Source organism: Phoca vitulina, unplaced genomic scaffold, assembly GCF_004348235.1.
Source record: "Phoca vitulina isolate PV1807 unplaced genomic scaffold, GSC_HSeal_1.0 scaffold12, whole genome shotgun sequence".
NCBI classification, from domain to species: domain Eukaryota; kingdom Metazoa; phylum Chordata; class Mammalia; order Carnivora; family Phocidae; genus Phoca; species Phoca vitulina.
The window spans coordinates 31178400-31196184 of record NW_022589715.1 but is presented as its reverse complement, the minus strand read 5'-3'; the positions used below and the strand labels follow the sequence as shown (position 1 = coordinate 31196184).

General features: G+C 39.3%; 1 protein-coding gene across 1 annotated transcript in view; it reads right to left on the bottom strand.

The window, feature by feature from the left end:
• Window positions 1-14728, bottom strand: part of PELI1 (pellino E3 ubiquitin protein ligase 1) — a 57676-nt gene extending 42948 nt beyond the window's left edge. Inside the window, exon 1 of the mRNA XM_032410855.1 lies at window positions 14399-14728. The gene's annotated coding sequence lies outside the window, so the exon portion shown is untranslated. The remainder of the gene's footprint in view (window positions 1-14398) is intronic.
• Between the last annotated feature and the right edge of the window lie 3057 nt (window positions 14729-17785).

Below are 17785 nucleotides of genomic sequence, written 5' to 3'. Positions count from 1 at the left end.
ATAAGGAAAACCAAGACTCAGTTCTTGTCCTTAAGAAATGTATGTAAAACAATTTAATGTCAATGTAATATGGTAAAAGTAGTATCTGGGCCCCATGGAAGCAAAGAATACTCATCCCAATTGAGGGGGTAGGGTCAGACTGCTTTGTATAAGATACATATCCACTCATTCATTTTGAGCAGCTCCTATGCACTAGATCCCAGGAACACAAAAACAATAAGCTTAGATCTCTGGATCCACATAGCTCACGGTTTAGTGAAATGTGTCCAGATGTGTCAAAAGAGAAATTCTAATACAATGTGATCAGTGCTATAACAGAGGTATTTTTTTTTTAAAGATTTTATTTATTCATTTGAGACACAGAGATAGATAGAGAGAGAGAGAGAGAAAGCATGAGCAGGGAGAGAGGCAGAGGGAGAGGGAGAAGCAGGCTCCTCGCTGAGCCAGGAGCCCAATGTGGGGCTCGATCCCAGGTCCCTGGGATCATGACCTGAGCCGAAGGCAGACGCTTAACCATCTGAGCCACCCAGGAGCCCCTATAACAGAGGTATTAACCAAATGTTAACCAAATGACAATAAAAAGTAAAAAAGCCCGAGACCCTAACCTAAACATGGAGAAGTTGGAGAAAATTCTATAGAAGAATAAAATTCAAGATGGGCTTTGAAGGATAAAAAGGCCTCAGCCAGAGATGTTTATTCTATGCAATAACATATGCAAAGGTTCAAAACTGTTTTGAGAACAATGAAAATTTCATTATGACTTATGCATAGTAATGAAGGGAAGTGAGAGATAAGCTAGAGACAGATGAGAGTCAACAATTTAAGGACTTTATAAGCCAAGATAGAATTTGGAGATTTTTTTATTTTTAAGATTTATTTATTTATTTGAGAGAGAGGGAGTGCATGCACACACATACACAAACTGGGGGCGGAGGGAGGGGCCAGGCGGAGGGAGAAGGGGAGAAAGAGTCTTAGGCAGACTCCACCCCAGCACGGGGCTTGATCTCACCACCCTGAGATCACAACCTGAGCCGAAACCAAGAGTCAAATGTTTAACTGCAGAACGAGAATGGACTGACATTACTATATTTATTTTTTTCAGACTCTCAAACCTGACAAACTAGAGTCATGATCCTACCCCCTGCTCTAACCTATCCTATCCCTAATCTATTTCAGTAAATGGCACCACTATTAACCCAGTAATTGCTCACACTGGAAATCTGGACGTCCTTAATAACTCCTTCTCCCTCATTTTCTATATTCTGTCTACCACCATGTCCCACCATTTCACTTTTAAAACATACTCAGCATCTTTGCTCATGCTGTACCCTCAGCCTGGAGCAATATTCCCTGCTCTTTGCCTAGCTGGCTCCTCATTCTTGAGATAGCAGCTTAAATGTTAATTCCTTAGAAAGTGTTCTCTGACCATCCAATATACAGTATAACACAGGTCCCCTCCTATTATTCTCTCTCAGCACCCTGTTCCGTATTTACTTGTATATTTACTTGTTTTTAATATCTACTGCCCTTCCTAGTCTGTGATTTTCATTAGGAACTGTCTCATTCTGTTCTCTCACCATATACTCAATGCCTGCACGGTGCCTTCTACATAGTAAGCCTTTAAGAAATACTGGTTGTAAGAAAAAAAAATTTTTTTTTAGGAAAATAACTTTGAAAGCACTATGGAGGATGTGTGAGGAGAAGGAGGATGTGAAAAACATGAGGAGACTAGAACCAACAAGATCAGATAAAAAGAGCCCAGGTGAAAGGATAAAGAGCCCAGGCAAAGGGGAATGTGGAAATGAGGATAGAGAAAAGCAGTACTTGAGAAACCAAGGCAGAACTGACAAATTCCTGGCTTGGGCATGTATAGAGTGAAACCGTTAACTTCCATCAGGATTGAAGGAGGCAGAACAGATACTGAAAGAAGAATGAAGAGATCTTCTTGACAATGGTAAATTTGAAGAATTTGGATTAGTAGGTCTGTCGGGCAGCTGAAAATTTAAATGTGGCACACAGGAGAGAGGTCCTGGGATGGGGAACAGATCTTTTCCTCTCTTCTTCCACCTCTACAAATCAAGATGCCAGGAGGAATAAAAACAGCTTCCAATTTTTGATCACCTACATTATGCTTGACATTGTGCTGAGGGCTTTATATATTATTTCTATTCCTTTCAACAACCCTATTAAGAAGGTATTCAAAGCTTTGAGAGGTTAAGTAAACTAAGTCAACTGCCCAAGGCAGCAGAGCTGTTAATCGGTGGCAGGATTTAAATCCAGTTTTCTAGGGGTGCCTGGGTGGCTCAGTCGTTAAGTGTCTGCCTTCGGCTCAGGTCATGATCCCAGGGTCCTGGGATCGAGCCCCGAGTCGGGCTCCCTGCTCAGCGAGGAGCCTGCTTCTCCCTCTCCCACTCCCCCTGCTTGTGTTCCCTCTCTTGCTGTCTCTCTGTCAAATAAATAAATAACTAAAATCTTTAAAAAAAAATAAATCCAGTTTTCTTTATAGCAAAGCCTCTTTTTGTACACTACCTTACTTCTAACTTGAATGACCCTATGAAGTTGGTTCTGGGAAGGGAAAAACAGCAAAACTAAAGGAGCTATCAGACTGAGAAAATAGGGAATGAACCTAGAGAAATGAGGCTTCAAAAACAAGTTTAATAAAATTTCATGTGAAGGAGTCGGAAGAGTTAAGATTTAAAGACCCAGCCAGAAGAACATCAAACCATCATAATAGTTTTATAAACTATGTTCCATGGTATACAGCAGCAACACATTTGGGAGCTTGTTAAAAATGTAGAATCTCAAGGCTCATCCAGACTTATGGAACCACAAAATGCATTTTAATATGACCCCCAGATAATTTGCATAATACATTAATGTCTGAGAAGCAATGGTCTGATACCATTACATAGATGAAGACACTAACCAGGTTAAAAAATAAGTTTGCAGAGCTAGAAGTCAGGCCTTTTGCCTCTCAGGCTAGTATTCATTCTGCTTCATGTGCCCTTCAAACAGACACATCACTTTGAACTTCACTAACCTGAAGTTTTGCCATTGAAACATTTAGGAGTTGAAATGAGTTTAAAACAAGTCATCACTAACCATTGTGAATGTTTCCACTTCATTTGTAATTTTAAGTGTTCCCATGAATTTTCTCCAGTATTTGTTTTTGTTTTTTTTAAGATTTATTTATTTATTTTAGAGGAAGGGGGAGGGAGAGCGAGAGCAGTGGGAGGGGCAAAGGGAAAGAAGGGAAAGAAGCAGACTGCTGACTGCCGAGCTGACTTGGGGCTAGATCTCAGGACCCTGAGATCATGACCTGAGCCGAAACCAAGAGTCAGACACTTAACCAACTGAGCCACCCAGGTGCCCCCTTCAATATATGTTTTTAACCTCACAATATATCTTAGCCCATTTGGGCTGTTCTAACAGAATACCACAGAATGGATGGCTTATAAACAACAAGAGATTTATTCCTCACAGTACCGGAGACTGGGAAATCCAAGATCAAAACTAGCAGATTAGGTGTCTGGGGAGGGCCCGCTTCCTGGTTCATAGATGGTCATCTTTTTACTGTGTCCTCACATTGACAGAAGGAGTGAGGGATATCTGAGTTCTTTTATAAGATCACTAATCTCATTCTTGAAGGCTGTGCCCTCATGACCTGATCCTGTCCCAAAGTCCTACCTCCAAATACCATCATATTAGGGATTAGGTTTCAACATGTGAATTTTGGGGAGATACAAACATTGAGTCTACAGTATTACATGAAACACAAACATGCTATCTCTGACTACAAAGAATTCTTAATTCACAAAGTTTCAACTCTGATCGTTCAATGTGAAAAAACAGTAAAGACTAAGGAAAAGACTTTCTATTGGCAAGTCATTTAAAATCATGGAATCATGGAGTTAGAAGAGACCTTATAACGTTGAGGTGACAGATTTCATCTAGAATGCCAACTATCTAGTTGCTGACAGTGTAGTACCAAAAAGGGAGTATGAGATGATTTGGGGTCAGCTATTAGGTATATCTGCCATGGGTTGGTTCCAAAGAGGGCTACCATAGAGTTGCTAACCTTGTAAAGATAAGGAAACTAAGGCCTAGAGAGGTTAAATGAAATATATGAGTCACACACCAAATAAATGGACCAGAACTCTAGGTCTCTTGACTCCTGATATACTGGTTTATATCCAGAATCCTCCTGCTTTTCCTCTCTGATACATTTATTCAATAAAAAATAGAAAATCCTTTTCATGTAATAGCAAAAATCAAGCCAATTAAAATTTAACTGGGAATAAACAAGTCCTCATAATTTATAAGTCCTATAACAAAGACTTACATTTTAAGTACATTCAAAGATTTAAATGAAGCCCACAACCTCTAGGTTGTATCACTGTGATCAGTGAATGATGTCTGACTCAGATTGTTTTCTGACAATTTTACTTCATGGTGAGTTTTTCCATGTGACAATTCTTTATAGAGTTTAGCCAGGATGACTCAGGGCACCTAGATGCTATGAAGAAGCTTTCAATTTAAGAAGTAGGAGGAGAACAAGGGGGCATATTGAATCATTAACAACCTACTCAGTTCTGAAATGTAGCAAATCCTTTTTGGAAGCCATTTTACAGACAGCTTCAGAAGGCAGGTTCGGGCTAAAGCCTTTAAAGACTGGTCTTTATGAGCTGAACTATATACAAATAAACTGGTATACCATTTCTAAAAGAGACACAACCAACAAGTTTTAACAAAATGTGACTTTCTTTTTGTTAACTATCAGTGATGAATTTAAAAAAAAAGGTCTGGTGTCACTGAAGTTACAGACATGATCTAGGTTGAACAGTTTAAGGACCTAAATGAAAATTCATTGCTCCTTTGGTGAACCGATAGGACTTAGTTCAGAGGCTGAATCATCCCAATTTAAATGAAAATTACAGTAAAGCAGTAAGTAAATTTAAAAAGCTTTCAGATACATGAAGTTTGTCTATATGACTGTGGTTTCTAATTAGAAGCAACCACTACCTTATGAAACAAACGCACATTTAACGCATTTTCTCATGAAAGATAAACTTAACTAGTTTTGGAATTTGGATGTTTTGGTCCTTTGTTAAATTTAAAGAATAGTAGTGAGAAACAATTCAGAGAAAAATCTATTATGTTATCTGTAGTCTAAATTAAAGAAAATCAGCTTTTAGTGCTTCCAGTACATGCAGTTCATTAAATCTGGCATAGACCCAGAGGAACATGAAGTACTGTGGATATTATCTGCCAAGAACCAGGAATGCAACACTAAGGTTTTGAGGAACCAACAAAGCACCTCCAATTGTTTTAACCTATTGTTAAAAAATAAAATTAAACTTTATGATGCCTTCTAAGGATTAAACCAACTGATATGTTGAACACTACAACAAGCATCTAAGTGGCAAAAAATCAGGGCCAATCACCTTATAATTTATTCCATGAAAGGATGGAGAAGTTATAAACTTCTTTACCATATTACTGATCTTTCTATCCTTTCCTCTTAACTGTCAAAAAGCACCTTATCAGAAGTCCAGACACAGTTTTTTTCAAGGCCATTTATTACTACAGTAATGATGAAGTCCCTGAATGATGTTTTTGGAAAAGACAACATACACCAAGAGCTGAAAATGGCCTTTGAAATTCTACTAGGCTGTTAATTCTACCAAATTTTGCTAGTTTAGGTATAGTTCTGGATGGATGCAGAACTCATGAGGCTTTCAATTTAATGAGTTTATTACTACTCCCTACATTATTCAGTTCAAAAAGTACATGACTGTACATATCCTCTGGGTCACCCAGTTATCTCTTAGTGCCTAGCTGATGGGATATACTATCTCTCCACTAGAACACACACCAAAAAAGGGGGGCAAGAAAAGATAAAAAGAAGCTAAGTAGGTAAGACACAAATAGGACAAGTGTTATATTTGTCATCTACCTGTGACTTCTTTAAGACCCTTCACATTCATTCCAAGCCCACTTTGTAAGTAAAATAAATGGCAGACACGTAGAAAACATGGTGGAAGAGCAATGGGCACTAAAGCAAGCAAAGGAAGATAAACAGAACCAGTGAAAAAGTGAGGAAGAGATGAAAGTAAGAGAGAGATGAAGTGAGAGCTGCAGAGATGTGGAATACTAATATCTTGCAAATCACAAGTTGAAAAGAACATCCTGGAATCTGATGCTGCAAAAATCTACAGAGTTTAAGTAATAGAGTGAATTTTCTTTTTTTGAAAAAGGTTTATTTATTTGAGAGAGAGAGAGAGAGAGAGTGCAAGTGGACATGCACTAGAGAGCAGGTGGATAGGGACAGAGGGAGGGAGGGAGAAGGGAGGAAGAGACGGAGAGAGGGAGAGGGAGAGAGCGAGAGAGAAGCAGACTCCCCACTGAGCACAGAGCTTGACTCAACTCATGACCTGAGAAAAAATCAAGAGTGGGATGCTTAACCAACTGAGCCACTCAGGTGCCCCAACAGAGTGAATTTTCAAATAATTCTTCATTACTGTTAATTATCATCACCATCATTATTAACATTATTATCAATTCATTATTGTTATTACTTCCCAAAATAAGTACAGCTTTATCATGGTCACAAAGTTTAAGCCAACATGAAATTTAAGATGTCCCTTTCGCAAAGCAACTTTTTTTTCTTGAAATGGAAGCTGTATTATTATTACTATTCTCTACTTAATTTATAAATTTGAGTCTTAGAGCTCATTAAGTCATGGACACTTAAGTAGATCCAAGTTACAAGAATTATCTATGGACATGTTTACTATTTTGTGACAGCCAATTTTTTTCTTTCCTTCCTTCTCTTCCCCTCCCCCTCTTTCTCTTCCTCCTCCACCATAAGTTATTTATTTATTCCACAAAAATGGAAATGAAAAAGAGATTCATAATCCTACTACCAAATCAAGAGACTGAAAGCAATTTCTAAAATGAGCCACACATCACAATGGTCCCATCATAGAATTTCAAAGTCTTTCATGAAAAACTATTATTCTTTTTATTGTATTTTACAGATGAATCAAAGATAGCTTGTAAAGACCTTCAGAGTTAATGGAAAGCCTAAGAATTAAACATGGGCTCTGTGTTCCATGCCAGTAGGCTAGTGTTTAAAATACGTTAAATAATCCCGCCTAGCATCTAAATCCTGATAGTATATACAGTATATGAAGAAAGGTTCTATCTATCTATATATACACGTATGCATATATACACACTAAAAGGACCAAAAACTCTGATTGAATTAAAGAAATTAAAGATTTTTCTGAAAAATGTTTAAAATAGGGAGCTTTGTTCAAGTATTCCTTATACTGTTACATACTTACATTTTTAGTCACTTTATACAACTCATGTTGTTATTTTTTTTAAGATTTTATTTTTTTAAAGTAATCTCTATACCCATCATGGGGTTCAAACTCACAACCCTGAGATCAGGAGTGCATGCTCTACTGATTGAGCCAGCCAGGTGCCCCTGCAATTTATTATATAATAAAAGTTCACAAATTCTACTTAATCCCATTAAATCCTACATATTATTGATTAAAAATACAAAAGAAAACATTGTGCCCCCCTATTATGCATAATTAACTAGAAAAAATGGTTTTTTAAATTCAATGTTATCAACAAAGTAAAAATCATTGAAATAAGTTTAGTTTCTCAGGTTGGAAAACTTATCCCTACAAAAAATGAAAATCATTTGTCATTTTAAATCTTTTAGTGTACAATCATTCAAAACTAGTAATCTCCACATGTATATTGTCCTATGAATAGATGATTTTAAAAATCCATATTTATGGAGGGTTTTTTTGAGGGGGTCTTTCAAACATTTGGAGGATGAGATCAATTTTTCTGTAATAATAAAATATTTAAACGCAGTTCTTTATTATGGCAAATCATCATGTTCCGGAAGCAACTACTAATCTGAGAACTGAAGCATGAATATAAGACTTAAGAGCCAGATTAGTCTCTTAACACTAAACGTGTGCTAGTCTTTCAATTCCCCAAGTATATGCCATAGCAACAAGAAAGTTATACAACTTCATTACATTATAAATGCCATCTCTTCAGTCTTGAATACCTAACACGGAAACTTATCTGCAATGATTGTTTTGAGTACTTAATTATTAAGAAGTGTGCACAGTCTTGTGTGTATATGTGTATGTGTTTTAATGCATCAGACAAAACTTAAATATCTCAGTGAGTTTAATAGTCTCTTCCATATTAGTCACTCTCAGAGGTTAGATCCTTATTCTAAATGATGCTACAATTGTCCACAACATTTATTAAAACTCCTTTTCAGTCTATGGGTAGATTTGATTTTTAGAAATAGTAATTGCCTTCTCAGAGTGAATGTGAATTTTAGAAACAGCCTGAAGTTATTTCCTATTTTCTTTCTGTCCAAAATCCTTTGAGTCATATCTGATAAATGAAATGAGATATCATGTGGCTAATACCCCCTTTTTCCTTAAAAACAAGGAACAAATATAAAGTACTGAGCTATTTTCATGTGTGGCTCCTAAACTGTCTTAGAAGGCAATTACCAAAAAAAGGTAGTTCCAAAAATATTTTGAGTAATGCTAATATTCTTGAAATAAGTGTATAGCTTTCAGGGTGACTAAAGTAGACTTATTTTAGTTAAGTGTATAAAATAAATGTCCTTACTTTAAAGCAAGGATGGATAACCAACCAGGCCCTTGCACCTCCCTTTACCTTTCTTACCCAATCACCTGCTACTTTCTCACTCTAACCCAGTCACACTGGTCTTCTTGTAGTTTCTTGCATTCTAGTCAAGATTCTCTACCTCAGGGCCATCATACTTGCTGTTCTCTTTGCCTGTGTCCTGCCCAAGGATTATCTGCAAGGTTTACTCCCTCACCTCCTTCGGGTCTTTACTCAAATTTCTATCACCTTCTCAATGAGGTCTGTTCTGCAACTTCCTCCTATCACATCCCACCTGTCCCTTTTCCCCCTTCTCTGCTTTATTTTCTCCTGTGTGTGTATAAAACTGTTCATTACAGAAATTTTCAAACATACACAAAAGTAGAGAGAATATGAAAAATCTCAGGTATCCATCATCTACCTTCAACAACTTTCTTTTTAAAGATTTTATTCATTTATTTGACAGAGAGAGACACAGAGAGAGAGGGAACACAAGCAGGGGGAGTGGGAGAGGGAGAAGAAGGTTCCCCGCGGAGCAGGAAGCCCAATGTGGGGCTCGATCCCAGGACCCTGGGATCATGACCCAAGCCGAAGGCAGATGCTTAACGACTGAGCCACCCAGGCGCCCCGACCTTCAACAACTTTCAATATATGGACAATCTTGGTTCATCTATGCTCCTCTCCCCTCCAAATTATTTTAGAGCAATAATCCAGATACGATATTTTAATTCATAAATACATTAGATCTCTAAAAGGACTCTTGTTTAAATCCCGTAATACATTATCACACCTACAAAAACTAACAATTCCTTTTAATCAAATATCTCATCTCTAAATTTCCCCATTTTTTCATAAACATCTTTTTACAGTTAGTTTGCTCAAAGCAGGATCAAAGGTCCATACACTGCATTTGGTGGATATGCCTCTGAAGTCTCTTTTAATCTTAGAGCTTCCTCTCCCTTTCTTATTTCTTGTTATTTACTTCTTGAAGAAATGAGATCATTTGGGCACCTGGGTGGCTCAGCCGGTTAAGCATCTGCCTCCGGCTCAGGTCATGATCCCGGGGTCCTGGGATGGAGCCCCGCATCAGGGCTCCATGCTCAGCAGGGAGTCTGCTTCTCCTTCTCCCTCCACCCCCGCCCTTCATGGTCTCTCGCTCACTCTCTCAAATAAATAAATAAAATCTTTAAAAAAAAGAAATGAGATCATTTATCCTTAAAACATGAAATATTTTACTTATTTATTTTATTGCCTGTGTCTTGGTTTAGAATGTAAACACCATAAGGCAGAGGTTTTACTTGTAGTCTGTGTGAGTGGTATCAGCATCTAGACCAGTGCCTGACACACAAAAGACATCCAATAAATACTGAATGAATGAATATTTGGCGTTCATGTCAAAAGTCCATTGCCCACCCAATAGCAGAAATTGCTAATCACAGCACTCCCAGTTTTCTAAATATGGTGCAGGGAGCCACCACCAAGAAACCGGTTTGGTACCTAAGGTGAAATTTATTTGCTATCCCTGCTTTACCTCCCCCGTTTCAAAGTAAGTGTACTTCTATCTCCAAAACAAATTCAACGCACCCTGTACAACGAAATTTAGCTGAAGTTTAACATAATTAATAACTGTATTTCTTGTCAAGTATGTGTAAATATTTCTTAGCTTATTTTAGACAACTTAGGGGAGAAAGCAAATTGTAGCCAAAAAATGATAGGAAAAGAAACTGCAGAAGATGGTGGGAAACTAGGGGTATTATGTATTTTTAGAATTAGCAACATCCCAAGGGTCCATTATAAAACAAAAATCAGTAATAAATTCTTTGAAAAGGAAGTAAATTACAAGTGTATTGAATTTAGATTTTTTTTTTTTTTAACCCCATGAATGGTCAAGATTAATGGGAATGACAAATGTCCGGATTTTCCCATTTATAGGCAACAGCAACACATTCTATTTTTCTGTAAATGGTATTTTGAGGTTTATATAAGTCTTACAGAAGTAATACAAGGAGTATTATATAGAATTCTAGTTCTTTGAAACAGAGTTTACTGCAGCAAAGAAAAAAATCTAAAACATCGTCTACACATTCTGAAAAAATAATCACATTTTCTTAGACTCATTTACAATTCATTTCTCTTAAATTACCTGACGAAGCTCTTTTCCTCTAAGTTTATTTCTGAAGGAAGCTATGCTAATTGAAAGGCTCCAATCAGATATTCATATGTTTCGATTACTTATTTCTATTTAAAAAGGATAAAAAAAATCACAAATTCCCTGATATTCCCTCAAACAATCATTGCTGCTTCTTTATTACCTGCAAATTAATTTAGCAACAACAACAGAAATTATGTAGGACCTACTAAGTGTAATATGTTAGGCAATTATTTTCAACCTTTGAAAGGAAAATTAAAAGTGGTCTTTCAAGATAATGTAAGAAAAAGCTAGTGGCATAACTTGGAATTATATCTAGTGGTTTCAGTGACCAATATTTCTTGTTTTTAGATTCCCACACATTAGTGTGGCCTTCCCTGGCAGAGGTCAAACTTAAAGAAAAACAATAATAGCCCACCCTCCCCCTTACCACATGTGTAAAAACAATCTCCAACAACCCAAATCCCTTGAAAGAATGACTTCTGTTTACTTTTCCTGTGTAATATATTTAGAGGGAATCTGGAAAAGATGGCTAGAAATCTATAAACAGAAAGTGCTAAGTGGAATTCACTGTTTATAGATTTCAGCTAGAATTTTGTCCCTTATATAATGTTGCCAGGAATCTTTTATATTATACTCTTTGAAAACATCTTCATCAGGTTTCCTTCTTTCTGTTGTTTTTCTTCTTCCTTCTTTCCACGGGCTCTTAAATTTGTTTCATTCTTTTTAATTAAATGACATAAATGTAACTTTTGGAATAACATGATTTTTCCAAAGAAACTCCTGGAACTATCTTAGTACCATCATATACCTGTCATTTTGAAATTTTAATATATTATATACTGTACAGTTAAAATATATGTAATAAAATAATCCATATGAATCTTTCTGATTTAATAAATACTAGGGTAGGTCTATACTGATGTGCAATGGTAAAATGTATGTGTGTGAGAATGTTAGAAAGATAGTTTTCAACTCTAAGTCTGGGCTTAAAATCTTCATCAGCCCCAGAAGTTTGTCTGCAAACAGTTGTTCACAAAGCAGGATTACTATAGTATAGTCCTTATCATCTGACCCACTGGACAACTACCATAAGGCATATTTTGAATCACAGGATTCTGAATAATATGTGACATTATGACAACCTGAAAAGAAGCTGAAACAAAGTCAAATAGCAACCTACGGAGGCTTCCCTTTGAAACTTGCCTGATTAGCATTCAGCGGTACCAGACTCCATTCCCTGACCTGTGCTTTTCAGTCATTTCTTTAAGGGTTCCCAAAGATACCAGGACACTGCAGTGCAAGCCTTTGCCAGTCAACACTAACTTCCGCCTTTGGACTCCAGTGATTGAGCAAAGATGTTGTGTCAGTAGCTTCCTTAAAGTACAAATGCCTCTGGCAAATCTGGTTTGTAAAAGCTACAGAAAAAGTTCAACATAACCAACTAACTGCAAGGTCACTGAAATGACAATTTTAAGGAAAGCACAGCTTCTCCCCCTTCACCCCAAATCTGTCACTAAGACACAATGTCTAGCTTTTTTTTTTAAGTCAATAAATACTATCATTATTGCATTATAGCACCTCTAACACATTAATGAAAACCTAGGTGACAGTATTCTCTTTAAAAGGTGTAAATTTATTAGATGGGGCATTAAAACCACTTCACTACATGCAACTTTCCATACACTTAACTGTTCTATTTCCAATTGTTTGTTTTAAACTCAAGACCTCTTTAAACAGGAAGGGGACAGGTTAGAGGATTGGAGAGAAATATGAAAATAGCAAATGTCTCACTTTCCTTTTCTGACGGAACGACCAGAATCTAAAATCTGGGGGCAACTATATTACACAAAGTTAAATTCAAGAGTAATTAGGATAAGTGAAAGTACTCACTGTTACTATAGTTCTGATCATCATTCACCTCAGGAAATAACTACTAGAAATGATGCTTGATTTAAATTTTTGGTACCCTCCAGTTTGGTTCAACTACCAAAATAAATAAGCTTGTCCTCAGAGTTAAGCATTTTCCTCCAGAAAAGGTTGTTGGTGTGAATAAAAAACAAAAGGAATTCATATGATATATTTGTACAATGAGGACAATGTTTTGAGAGATGTAAATCTGATCACTCTGAGAAAACATTTCCTGTTTTAAAGGAAACATCATAAACTGAAACAGAAGAAATGAAGAGACTGAACCTTCTCCACAATTGAAAAATTTAAATTCACACTACAGTGCAAAACAAACAAAACAAAAACAAAAAACCCAGCATCTTACATCCCTCTTCTATTATAATACATATTCAATGTAGAAAAAGACAAAGCCAGTTCTGAAACAAAAGATCAGCTGCTACAAAAACAAAATAACATTTTGCAGAGGAGGAAAAGTACACAGCCTTTGAACCAAAACAAACAGATGACCTTTTCAAACTTAAAGCTTCAGTCCATGGCACAATCAGCACCTTATGGATAAAATGCTCCCTCAATTATTTGTTAACATACTGTTTGATGACTACACGATGGGAAGGTTGTTGATGCTGTTAAAACCAAGACACATTTCCTTGTGTGTAGTGATTAATATCTGTCAAATCTACATTAAAAAAAAAAATCTCTGCCCTCCCGCTCCCCATCTTGCCTCATAAGAGACCCGAGTGTACAAAATTAAAAGTAGATGGTGAGGTGAGTTTATGATTTACAGCATTTTCCACACTCGAAGTATTTTTCAAGAGTCCTTGAGGTTTTAAGATTCAAATACTATGCAAGAAGAATTATTGTTTGAACTACCTAACAATTACCCAGACTTCTTTTAGACTTCAGTTAACCTGTAACTAAAATGAGCATCTTTAACTTTTCCACGGGGCATTGGAGAACGAGTTCTTACTCATAAATGCTTTCAGGTCCTCAGACACTAGGCGCGGCGGAAGATCAAGAGTATCCATCAATTAGAGAGCTCTTCCGGACCTCAGTTTACCCACTTAGGAAAACGGGCGTATTAACTTGTTTCGCAGGGACCCCAGAGGTGTAATTAATTAGTGTTTTTAAACGCTCTGAGATCCAGAGATGAAAGGAAATGCGAGAGACACGCAGAGAACATGACAATAATCACAACAATAAAAAGAAATGACTAACTTGGAAGTCTGCGTTATATAAGGAAGGAGAAATAAGTTAGCAGATTCGCACAAACAAAAGAAAAGCCCACCGCCCCCTTTGTTTCTCTTTCATTTCTCTCTTCCTCCCCGCCCCCGCGGAGCTCCCCTCCCGCAGCATGCGGCCGGGCGCGGGGCGCGGGGCGCGGGGCTCGGAGTTGGCCGCCGCGCGCCGGACTCCCGGGCGGAGGGGGAGGGAGCGTCGGGCCGGCTCCTGACAAAGGCTCTTCCTCCTGCGAGGGCGCGGGATGTCGGCGCCGCAAACTCCGCTCCCGGCCGCCTCTAGAGCGGGGGCGCGCAGGCGGGCAGGGAGAGCCGGCCGGTCGCCCCGGGCAGCCGCCGAGGAAGTTGTGCGCCCGCCTTGCCCGCACCCTTCGCCAGCCCCGTCACCATCCCTCCCGCGGCGCGCCGCGGCCACACTCACCGGACAATTGCTGGTGGCCGCAATCCCAGCACGGCCCCGAGATCCGGAGCGAGGGGGTGAAGTGTGCGTACGCGAGGAGCGCGAGCAGAGAGCCCAGCGTTCTGCCGCCGCCTTCCTCGCCAGCCGGCCAAGCCCCGCGAGGGAAGTTGGCCTTGGAGCCGAATGCTGAGGAGCCGGGGACGGAGGGAAAGACGCGGGGCCCGCTTTGTGGTGCGCTCCCGGAGGGCTCGAGGCAAATCCGAACGCGCGGCGCGGCTGATGCTGCTGGTGGAGGCGGCGGCCGCGGCGGCGCCCCCCGACGGTCCCTCAGGCTCACACCGCCTCTGGGTCACTGACACACACTCGGAGGGAGGGGAGGGGACTAGGAGGAGGGCGGGGCAGGAGGGAGGGGACCGGGCAGGGCCACAGCGGGAGGCGGTGACGCGACGCCGAGTGGTCTCTTGGGAGTTGTAGTTTTCCGACTGAAGAAAAAAGGGAAACATCGTTGAAGATGCTGCCCCGCTCTCTCTGCACTGCGCATGCTTGGAGAGGGAGCGCGCGCGAGCGCGCGCGCGCGCGAGTCGGCCCCTACTGTTACTATGGTCACCGACACACCGAGGCAGAGAACGTGTTCTTTGCTGCTGCGGGCTGAACAAGGCCCTTCTTGTCTTAGGTGCTGTTAGGGATCCCGCCCTCAGCTAGTCCTTCCTACTTCGCTCCACCCCCAGCTCCTAGCTTCACCACTCACATGTGCCCCGTGAAATCTGACTTCCTGTCGATATTTCGCCTTCCCTGCTGCTTCATTTTCTTTCAAAATTCTGAATCAGAAATACCCATTTCGGGGCGCCTGGGTGGCTCAGTTAAATGACTGCCTTCGGCTCAGGTCATGATCCTGGAGTCCCTGGATCGAGTCCCACATCAGGCTCCCTGCTCGGCAGGGAGTCTGCTTCTCCCTCTGACCCTCCCCCCTCTCATGTGCTCTCTCTCATTCTCTCTCTCTCAAATAAATAAATAAAATCTTAAAAAAAAAAAAAAAAAGAAATACCCATTTCCTTCCCTTCCCTCAAACGAATCCTCTCTGCTTTAAATTCAAGGTTTTTTTGTTTTGTTTTTTTACTTAAGATTTGTAGAAATGTAGTTCCTTCCAGTAACTTAACAATTAAGTGATAAAACTATTAGGAACACTGTCGGAATCCCATAGTTAATTTTTTCACTTAGTCACATCAAACTTTAAGACCAGCAAAGGTAAAAGTTCAGGATTAGGATTGGTATTTTTTACTTGCCCAGTGTAAAATAATCCAGATTTGTTTATTTTAGGGTCTACGATTTTTAAAGAAATATACATAAATTCAAACGATACGTGGGAGGTTGAAAATTGTTTACTGTACTTATATTGGCAAACTTTCATTTGGCAATAGCAGAAGTCTGAACCAAGGTCTGAGTATGCTGTTGGGCTGGTCAGCTAAGTCTACACCCATATCGGGCGCCCAGGTGTGAACTGGTGTTGGAGGAGAGTGGTGAAAGGCAGGATACAGTTACTGGATCTCTAAAGGACTAAAGGCAACCTGTCCCAAGCTCTTTTGTTTTCCTTCTCTGCCTAGCTAGAAACCCATACCCTGGAAGAAAAAGATTAATGTTTATAAATCAGAAACACATGTCACGGAAGAAAAATTGGAGGTTTTCAAATAGAATCTCAAGATCAGAAATCCTTATGTTTGTAGAGCAAATAATTACTCATTCAAAAAAACATTTATTGAGTATACTATGTCCCAGGCACTTTATTAGTTCTCAGAAGTAGAGATACAAGAATGTAAAAGAAACATTCCTTGTTTTCAAAGTGCTTGCTGTGCACAGAGGAGACAGGTAAATAAAGGGACTCAGTGTGATAAATACTGTAACAGGAAAGCACACCAGGTGCTTTGGTACATAGCTGCCCCAGACTCAAGCAAGGTCAGGAGATGCTTCCAAGAACATATGAGCTTGAAGATGACTACGCATCAGCATGTTTGTGCACTTTGGTGGAGGAGGGGGAAGAGAGAAGTGGGTGGAAGCATTGCAGGTGGAGGTGGACGGCAGCAGGAGCAAAGTGCTAGAGGCAGGAGACTGTACAGTATTTTGGTTATGCCAAGAGTTCAGCATTGTCGGTAGAACAGGGTTGAGGGAGTGGTGAGAGGAGACGCATAAAAAGTAAGGGAAACTGCTTAGATCATGAAGAATCTTATACAATATGCTAAGGAATGTGAACTCTTTTCTAGAAGCAATGGAAACTCATGCTAGGATGTAAGCAGATGAAATTTTGATAAGATATGTATTTTAGAAATGCATTTTATGCATTTAAAAAAAGAGGAGAGCCTGAACTAAGGCATTCACAGTAGCAGGAGACAGAACTGAGGGTACTCAGGCACTATTTAAAAGAATTAATAGGACCTAGTGAGCAATTGCCTGTGTTTGGGGGTGAAAGGTGAAGGAAAGTTATAGTTATGATGCTTTTGGTTGCAAGCAGCAAAAACCCAACTCTAACCGGCTTAACCAATAAACCAATATTACCTATCTAGATAGAAAGTCCAGTGAAAAGGTGGGCTACAGAGCTGAATGATTCAACAGTTCAAAGATGTCATGTTTCTCTCTTGTTCCACTGCTTTTCCTTACTTAGTATTAGCCTATGGTCAAATGACAGTGGTTTTAAAAATTCCTGTGGTTTTAAGTTTCACCATCTAGGCACATGAAAAGAAAAAAAAGAGTAAAATTTTTGAAAACTCTCTTAGAAAGGAGAGAAAACACCTTTCCCAGAAGCCTCAAGAATTGGTTCATGTGTCTATACATGGCCAGGGGATGACATGAGGCTAATTATCTTAGGATAAAGACATATGCCCTGCCCCTAGACCCAAAGGAGTCAGATTCCCCCAAGTTGTGATGAGGAAGTGTGGATATCCCAATGAAAACTGAGGTGATTGCCCAGAAAACGAAGAACAAACGCTGACAAGGGGGGAGCCACAATATTTATTACAAGGAAGAAGAAGGATGAGTCACAGATTTATGAGCTAGTGATGCCATTCACTGAGTTAGGGAATATAGGAGATTGAACAGCTTTTGAGGGGGAATTTGATGAATTCACTTTGGATATGTTGAGTTTGAGATAATTCTGGACATCTCTGTGGAGAAGTGGACTATATATATATGTGTGTGTGTGTGTGTGTGTGCTCTGAAGAGAGATCTGGACAGCAGAAGTTATAATTGGAATATACCATCATATAGATGGTAGTCAAAATTATGGGAATGGTTGAAATAACCCCACCGGGAGTATGTACAGCAGAAAAGGAAGAATCAATAATAGCATGCTGGGGAACACCAGCACTTAAGGAGTAGTCAGGAAGATCATGAAAATGCCTGGGAACTAGCAAGGGAACT